This window comes from Cervus elaphus, chromosome 15 (assembly GCF_910594005.1).
Source record: "Cervus elaphus chromosome 15, mCerEla1.1, whole genome shotgun sequence".
NCBI classification, from domain to species: Eukaryota; Metazoa; Chordata; class Mammalia; order Artiodactyla; family Cervidae; genus Cervus; species Cervus elaphus.
In genome coordinates, this window is record NC_057829.1 from 73,046,153 (window position 1) to 73,055,000 (window position 8,848).

The window sequence follows — 8,848 nt, forward strand, 5'->3', positions numbered from 1 at the left end:
TCAGTCTTTATTGATCTAGACAGAATGATACTTGATGTTTATCTAATGCTTACTGGCAGTGTTCTGAGTGCCTTCTAAGTGTTAGCTTATTTGATCTTACCCCCTCTTACACTCATGATGTGGAGAGATTAAGTAAGCTGTCTGAGACTTCATGGATAAAAATAGGTAGAGGTGGGCTTTGAACTCAGGAACCCTGCTCCAGAGCCCCATTCTTAATCACAGTGCTATTCAACCACTTTGTAGGTCAAATATTTTCAAAGTAAAATGTTAAACTTTCTGAAAAGTTTAACAAAAGCCTAAAAATAAAAGTTTTCTAGGCTTTAGATCATCATTTCTTAACGTATGGTTCTTAGACTTCTTACATTTGAATCATCCAAGGTACTTTTTAAAAATGCAGTTTTTGAGCATGTGGAGTGAGATTTTGAGCATGTGGAGTGAAGGGAACCCTGGTATGCTGTTGGTGGGAATGTAAATCGGGGCAGTCCCTATGGAAAACAATAAGAAGGTTCTTCAAAACCTGAAAGTGGAATACCATATGATCCGCCAATTCTGCTCCTGGGTATATCTCTGAAGAAAACAAAAACACGAATTTGAAAAGATACATACACCTCAGTGTTCACCTAAGATATGAGAGCAACCCAAGTGTGCATAGACAGATGAATAAATAAAGACAATGTGAGACACAAACACACACACACTGGAATATTACTGAGCCATAAGAAAGAATGAAGTTCTACCATTTGCAACAACATGGGCGGACCTAAAGGGTATTATGCTTAGTGAAATAAACAGAAAAAGACATATACTCTGTGCTATCACTTACATGTGGAATCTAAAAAATAGAACAAATCAATATAACAAAACAGAAACAGACTCACAGATATGGAGAACAAACCAGCTGTTACCAGTGGAAAGAGGACCAGGGTAGGGGGTTAAGAGATAAAAACTACTCTGTACAAAATAATAAGCAGCAAGAATATATTGTACAGTACAGGGAAATATAGCCTTTATTTCATAATAACTTTAAACGGAGTATAAGCTATAAAACTATAGAATCACTATGTTGCACACCTGAAACTTATATTCAATTTTTCAAATGCATTTTCCAGGGTACTCTGAGACCTACTGCACTGGAACCTCAGGTATGGGTGGGTGCTGGGAACTGTTTTGTTTTTTTTTTCACTCAGTTGTGTCCGACTTTTTGCGACCCCATGGACTGTATAGTCCGTGGAATTCTCCAGGCCAGAATACTGGAGTAGGTAGCCTTTCCCTTCTCCAGGGGATCTTCCCAACCCAGGGATCGAACCCAGGTCTCCCTCATTGCAGGTGGATTCTTTACCAGCTGAGCCACAAGGGAAGCCCAGGAACTGTTATTTAGAAAATATACTCCTTAGTCAATTATTACTTTTTATTTTCTGAACTTCATTGAAGTGTAATTGACAAGTAAAAAATTGGATATATTCAGGTTGTACAATGTGATTTTTAAAAACTATACATTGTGATGATTTAATGTAAATGTATACACTGTGAAATGATTACTATAATTGAAACTAATTAACACATCCATCATCTCACATAGTTACTTTTATGTGTGGGTGTGATGAGAACATAGAAGAATTAGGTCTTAGCAAGGTAGGGGATAACTGAGCCCAGAAAAGTTTAAGAACACTGGCCTGGATTAACATTTGTGGGTCACCATTGTTGGGAATGAGGGTGGGAAGAACATTTGCGAGTCACTGAATCAAAGCTGTTTGCTTTAGAATCAGATGTTGGGCGCTGCCTGGGGTGGAACATTCAGTCTTGTGACTAACGGATGGTCTGCACAAGGCACGGCTTCTGGCTGTTATCTGCCAAGGAGGGAAGCCAGCGAACTGACAGTACAAATTTGCCTGCAGGGCCCAGATCTCCTTTCCCCTCAATGGGTTCCCACTTGTTGGTAACAGAGTTAGCACTGGCCTGGAACTTTGAAGTTTTCCTTTTCAATATCTAAATGCCAGGGAGGCTCCGTGTCACTGCACACTCCTTCTCAGGCACAATGGCAACGTCAGGGAGCGGACAGCTTGGAATGCAGTCTGGCCCTACAGGGGCTTTGAAATGGATTGGAACTTGCAGACTCATAAGAGTTCATCCTGGTGTCTTTTACAGATGCGCAAAAAAAAGGAGGCCAAGAGTTTGTTAACCCAGAAGGGTTGGGGATTTGTAGATTGGAAGAAGTCCATGGTGATTCTTTTAGGAATTGAAAAAATTTTATGTGAGGCTTATTGAGGTATAGTTTATATTATATTGAGATATAATTTAATTTATGCAATAAATTTCACCTTTTTTGAGTGTATGGTTTGATGAGTTCTGGAAGCTAAGCTCAGTGCCAATGCCAGTTCTGAGTTTAGATTAAACAGGTGCGTGCTGTTGCTTCAGTCCTGTCCAACTCTTTGTGACCCCATGGACTGTAGCCCACCAGACTCCTCTGTCCATGAGATTTCCCAGGCAAGAATACTGGAGTGGGTTGCCAGGCCCTCTAGGGGATCCTCCCGACCCAGGGAATGAACCCGAGTCTCATTATGTCTCTTGCATTGCAGGTGCGCTCTTTACCACTAGCGTCACCTGGGAAGCCAGGGTAGGTACTTATTGAACATGCTATATGCATGTTAGACTCTGAAAAATGAGGTAGTTTATGCTTACAACCTCTGATAAAAAGTATCACACTGGAAGTTCTAACAACACCTAAAGAAGAAGGAGCTTCCTCTGTGGCCCCTGGAAACAAATGGGAAGGAAGAGAACGTCATTCAACAATGTTGGAGTGACTCAGAAGAGAATTTTTTTGCTCTTTGAAAGCCCCCAAATGATATTACCACACTGAGACACATGAGGGCGCTCTAACAAGCCAGCATTACACACACTTTTTTTCATTCTAACAAAGGTTGTTTGTTTTTTAATTTATTGGAATGCTTTGTTGAAAAACCCTGGTGAATTCCCACTCCTACCCTTGGTCTCGCTGGCCACTCTTGGATGAGAGAAAAGAATTTGGCATCAAGTGAATCTGTCTTTGACTAAGTCCTCCAGGGTTTATTGTACCCAACCACAGTTTTATGGTGAGGCTCCAGTCAGCTTCCCTATTTAAACTCACGTGGAGAGGCTTCCAAACAAACCCAAGATTAGAATACCTTGTAAATCACAAAGAGACCCGAGATTAGCCCTAAAATTCTTTTTTAAACTGTTGTTTTCAGGCCTTCCTGGAACAGAGCGCACAAGTGCTAAAAAAATAATTGCTGGGCCACATTTTACAAAGACTTGTGAGGCATTTCTTTCACCTAGTCAACAATTTGGCTGGTTCCTTGTCAGCAGAACCACCGTGATCCATTTAGAGGAAAGCTCTCTTTACAGCAGAACAGCGGGGAGACAGGACAGGGTTACTGGTTTTGGCGTCTAAGTGGCTGTTCAAAACAAAAACCAAAAAAAAAAGGTTCTGGATACATTTAAAATTTTTTGAAAATCAATGACTCATTTGTTACAGAAGAACCAAGTACAAAATAAAAGACACTTCATAAAAATTGCATTAGAATGCTCTGATGGGACTCTAATGAATTTAATGCTAGGGGTGCACGATTTCCTTGTAAGTTCTGGGGATTCTTAGGGATCACTCTCTTAGGGGAAGTGTTGGACTCCATCATTTGCAAAAATGTTTCTGCAAAGACTTTCTACAATTAACAGAATAAAATGCTCACTTAAAGAAGGAAGTCTTTTACTTAGTCAAACCTATCCAATAAAAAATACAACTGTTTCAAGCAGAAAGTTATCTCTGGCTGTTATGTACAAATTATGTAATAGCATGGCCTTAAAACTAGGAAAAAGATAGAAAAGAGACGACTCTAAGGACAGGGTGTGGCCCTGGCCTGGATTCATGAATGCTTGGCACCAGTCAGGAGGACCACCCCAGGGAACTCTGTCTCCACATAGAAGTAAAATCCTGAACCACTCAGCCAGACCGGGACACCTTCACATAGTCCCAATGTAGACTTTCTCAGTCACCCCCTTCAAATGTCATTCTCTCATTTTATCTTCACCTTAAACCTTGGATCCAAAGTTCATCATCATCATCACCATCATCAATATTTGTAGTTTCTCCCCTCTCAGCTATGATCTGAACTCTCTATGCTGCCAATCCATCTTCAGACAAATGTGGAAAGAATCTTCTTAATCAACCAAGCCCTTAACCTCTTCCTCCCCTGCATCTCTTCCAGGAATGTCCTTCCCTCTCACCAGGGCTCACAAACAAAATACAGCCAATGCCAATAATCTATCTGGTCCTAACACCTATCATAGTTGTGTTAAGGATGCCAGGAATGTCAAGTGGCCATCACATTAGCTAACCACCAATTTGGGATGGATTTACCTTCAAGATGACAAACACTCCATTTTATTATAAATCCCTACACTGTCCGTTCAGGGCAGAAATGTGACTTCAAGAGCTATTCTGTATATCAACAATCATCTTCTTACAAGTGAGATGCATGAAGAATACAATGTGAGAGGAAAGGTGTTCCGCTTATGGAGAGGAAATGCTATCATTTAACATTTCAGTTATGTCCCCAGCAAGCAATAGAGTTAAGGGCCAAGCTGACAATTATAACTCCAAGTTTCTCAAGAAATGGAATGGAGGAAAAGGAAATCCAAAGAGTCAGTGACCTAAGTCAGTGACCAAGTTCTGCAAAAGATGAATGAGGACAAGCAAAGTGCCTGAAAATAGATCTGTTAACATTTTCTTTGAAGAATGGGAGGGAGAGTTTCCCACATGAAGTTCAAAATAACTTAGAGACAAATTTTTGTATTTTAAACAAGTTTTCTTGATTAAATGATGTAGTGTTTAAGAGTATAGATTCTGGATCTGTCTAGCTGGCCTGAAATTCTTCCCTGCCCCTTAAACTGCAGAATCCTTGGTGTCCCCACATGTAAGATGGGGATAACACCATTGTCCATCCCATAGCATTGCCATTAGAATTACATATTAATACAATAGTCTATTTATACCACCAAACCCAGTGCTAGAAACAAGGAAGGGGATAGGACATGAAGGAGAAGAAAATAGAGTGAGGTTAAACAGAGAAGGGCCTTGTCCAGACTAACAATTGAAACACTAATGATGTCCAGACTAACCATCAAAGACGAGTTGACCCTGAGTATGGTCAGCTCACTTCTGTGCACCCGAGGTCCCAGAAAAGCAATAAGGTGAAGGAGCTTTAGCTTTGATGTTGTGCTTGTCCATTCAGCACCTTTCAGCTTATTTCTTCATTTTCCACTGTGTCTGATTAAGTGAATTTGCTTAATAGCGAAGTTCCAGAGAAAGTAAGTGGCAAACAAAAAGAAACTGAAGCAATTATAAATATGCATAGAAGTAAATCCACAAACTAAAGGGATTTTAGAGGCTCTTTAGGTCAACCCTCAAAGGCTGGAGAGGTTAAGTGGTCTGCTCAACTCACCTGCCAAGGTATAACCAAGCCAGTGTTAGACGCCAAAGGCATCTCCCTAGCACATCAGACTGCAAGAGGGATGGAGATAATAATAATAATGTTACCTTATTTCATATCGTCTGTCCAACAAAAAATGAAAGAGGAACTTTTATACAGGCATCTTTTGAAGTTCAACTCACAATAGGCCTTAACACTCTAAATGGGTCACTCCCCATCACCATGGTGATTCTTCCAAGTTTTCCTGGAATCATCAGCTGTTTTCTAATGAGAGCACTCCCCAGAACTTGCAGCTCTACCAAACAGATAAATATTTCCCAGCAGAAAATACTTAGATCCTTAAGCAACTTAGTCAGCAATTGCTTCCCCTTCTCTTCTCAAGGAAACAGTCTGGAGCATACTCTTACATTTGCTGTAGGATCAGAGATCTTTCAGAGAAGGCAATGGCAACCCACTCCAGTACTCTTGCCTGGAAAATCCCATGGACGGAGGAGCCTGGTGGGCTGCCATCTATGGGGTTGCACAGAGTTGGACACGACTGAAGCGACTTAGCAGCAGCAGCAGAGATCTTTTAAAAAATCTTCTCGATTTTACTGATGACAAGGCTACTTCCCTGGATGTTGTGTGGTTTATATGTTGAAAAACAGCCACCTTCTTGCCTTCTATATTTTGAACCAAGCAGTAAGTAGAGAAAAATTTAAAAGCCTTGTATCAGTATGGCTGCTCCTCAAAAAAGAATTGCATGTGATTCAGCAATTTCATTTCTGGGTACATCTCCAAAAGAGTTGAAAGCAGAGTCTTAAAGAGATATTTGTAAACTCATATTTGTTCATAGTAGTATTTTTCACAATAGTCAAAAGCTGGAAGTAACCTAAACGTCTACCAATGGATGAATGGATAAATAAAGTGTGATTTACATATCCATGTATACACACACACACACACACACACACACACACACAAAATGGAATATTATTCAGCCTTAAAAGGGAAGGAAATTCTGACATGGATTACAACATGGATAACTTTTAAAGATGCTATACTAAGTAAAATAAGCCAGGCACAAAATGACAAATACTGTATGAGTTCACTTATATGAGTATCTAGAGTAGTCAGATTCATAAAGACAAAAAGTAGAATGGTGGTTGCCAGGGCCTTGGGGAACTGGAAAATGGGGAGCTGTTGTTTAATGGATAGTATAGAGTTTCAGTTTTGCATGGTAAAAAAGTTCTGGAGGCTGGTTGCAAACAATGAGGGTACTGAACAGTACTGAACTGTACACTTTAAAATGATTAGGATGGTTATTGTTATGTGTATTTTACATAGTTAATTTTTTAATTTGAAAAATCAAGAAAGAAGAGAGGAGAGTGAGAGAGAGAGAAATGGTAAGTGTCTAAGTCCTTAACAAACTGTACACGGTTTTACAAGCAGACGTACAGTTATTATAGTCTCATTATCAATCAGTCAGTTCAGTTGTTCACTCATGTCTGACTCTTTGCAACCCCATGGACTGCAGCACGCCAGGCTTCCCTGTCCATCACCAACTCCAGGAGCTTGCTCAAACTCATGTCCATCAAGTCAGTGATGCCATCTAACCATCTCATCCTCTGTCACCCCCTTCTCTTCCCGCCTTCAATCTTTCCCAGCATCAAGGTCTTTTCCAATGAGGCAGTTCTTTACATCAGGTGGCCAAAGTATTGGAGTTTCAACTTCAGCATCAGTCCTTCCAATGAATATTCAGGACCGATTTCCTTTAGGATTGACTGGTTGGATCTCCTTGAAGTCCAAGGGACTCTCAAAAGTCTTCTCTAACACCACAGTTCAAAATGTGAACACAGTTCAAAATGTGACCATAGTCTCATTTTACTGCAGTGTAATTGTGAGGTTCACTGGTAAAATCTGAGAGTACTGAGACAGGAAAAAGCGTCTGCTTTAAAACAGGGTAAGTCAACAACAAATGAAAGAAATCCAAGCCCAACTATTTACATATTGTTCCTCTGAATCTCTCAAGCTTCCACTCAGCTCATAATGACCTTCAATCAGCTAGAGATAATTGTTTTTCCGGTTTTGTCAATATTCCCAGAGTTCCCTTGCATAAAATATGATTTTGACCAAAACGTGAAAACTAGTATGTTGATTATTTCACAGGATAAATTTGGTTTATCTCTAAAATGGAAAAATCCAAAATCTTAAAGTTCAAATCTTTGCACATGACACAGATCATAAACATGTTTATATCTGTGTGTGTCAACTACAAACTGACACTTACCAAGAGCATTGCCAACGACTGAAGAACAAAGGCACTTGCCATCTGCCTCTGCGGAGACTGAACCCCATGCTGCTAGAGCTGTCGACCTTCAACCACTCCTGAGCGGGCTCAGGGTGGAGTGGGGCACTCTGTGCTCCAGGGAATCTGGTGGGACAGGTCTTTAGATAGTTGGATGTTTTTAGGAACAGATTTTATGATCTCAATCCTTGCATCTCCTCATATCTAGAGAAGCTCTAGTCCCTTCATGGTGACATCAGATCCTCCTGACTAACAAAAATCTTTTGTAAAATGAGCTTCATGGCACTGAACTCCCCCTTCACCAAAACCTTATATATTGACTTTCCCCCACTGCCACTTTAGAGCAGTCTCTCAGAGCTATCTGAGATGCTGCCTCCTGGGCTGCAGTCCTCATTTTGCTCCAAATAAAACTTAACTCACAACTCTCAAGTTGTATCTTTTTTTAGTCAACATCTGCTTTCATGGGTTGAATTGTGTATCCTCCCTCCTGGCTGAAACATCTGTCTGTTGAAGCCCTAACTAACACCCAGGACCTCAGACGTGACCTTATTTAGGAATAGGGCCCTGACAGATGCAATTAGTTAAGGTGAGGTCACACTAGAGTAAGATGGGTCCCCAATTCAACATGACTCGTGTTTCTATAAGAAGAGGAAATTTGGACACAGGCACACACCCAAGGAGAATACCAGGTGAACATGAAGGCAGAGACCTACCAGCCAAAGAAAACAAAGAGTGCCAGAAGCTAGGGAAGAGTCATAGAAGGAAGAATACCAAAGAGTGCCAGAAGCTGGGGAAGAGTTATAGAATAGCTTCTTCCTCCAAGCCCCAGGAAGGAACTAACCCTGCTGACACCTTGATCTTGGACTACTAGTTCCCAGGACCATGACACACTAGATTTCTATTGATTGAGCCAGTAAAAAGTAAAAAAACAAAAACCTTCGCATGAGCTTCCTTAATGCTGCCATTTTCCCTTTCCTTGATTCTTTTCTTTCTTTCTTTTCCTCTTTGATTCTTTTGCCCCTTAAGCCTGTCTGCTTTTTTTCAACTGTCTTCCCAACAGCTTCCCTATCCCTGGAACTTTTACTTATCCATGCATCAT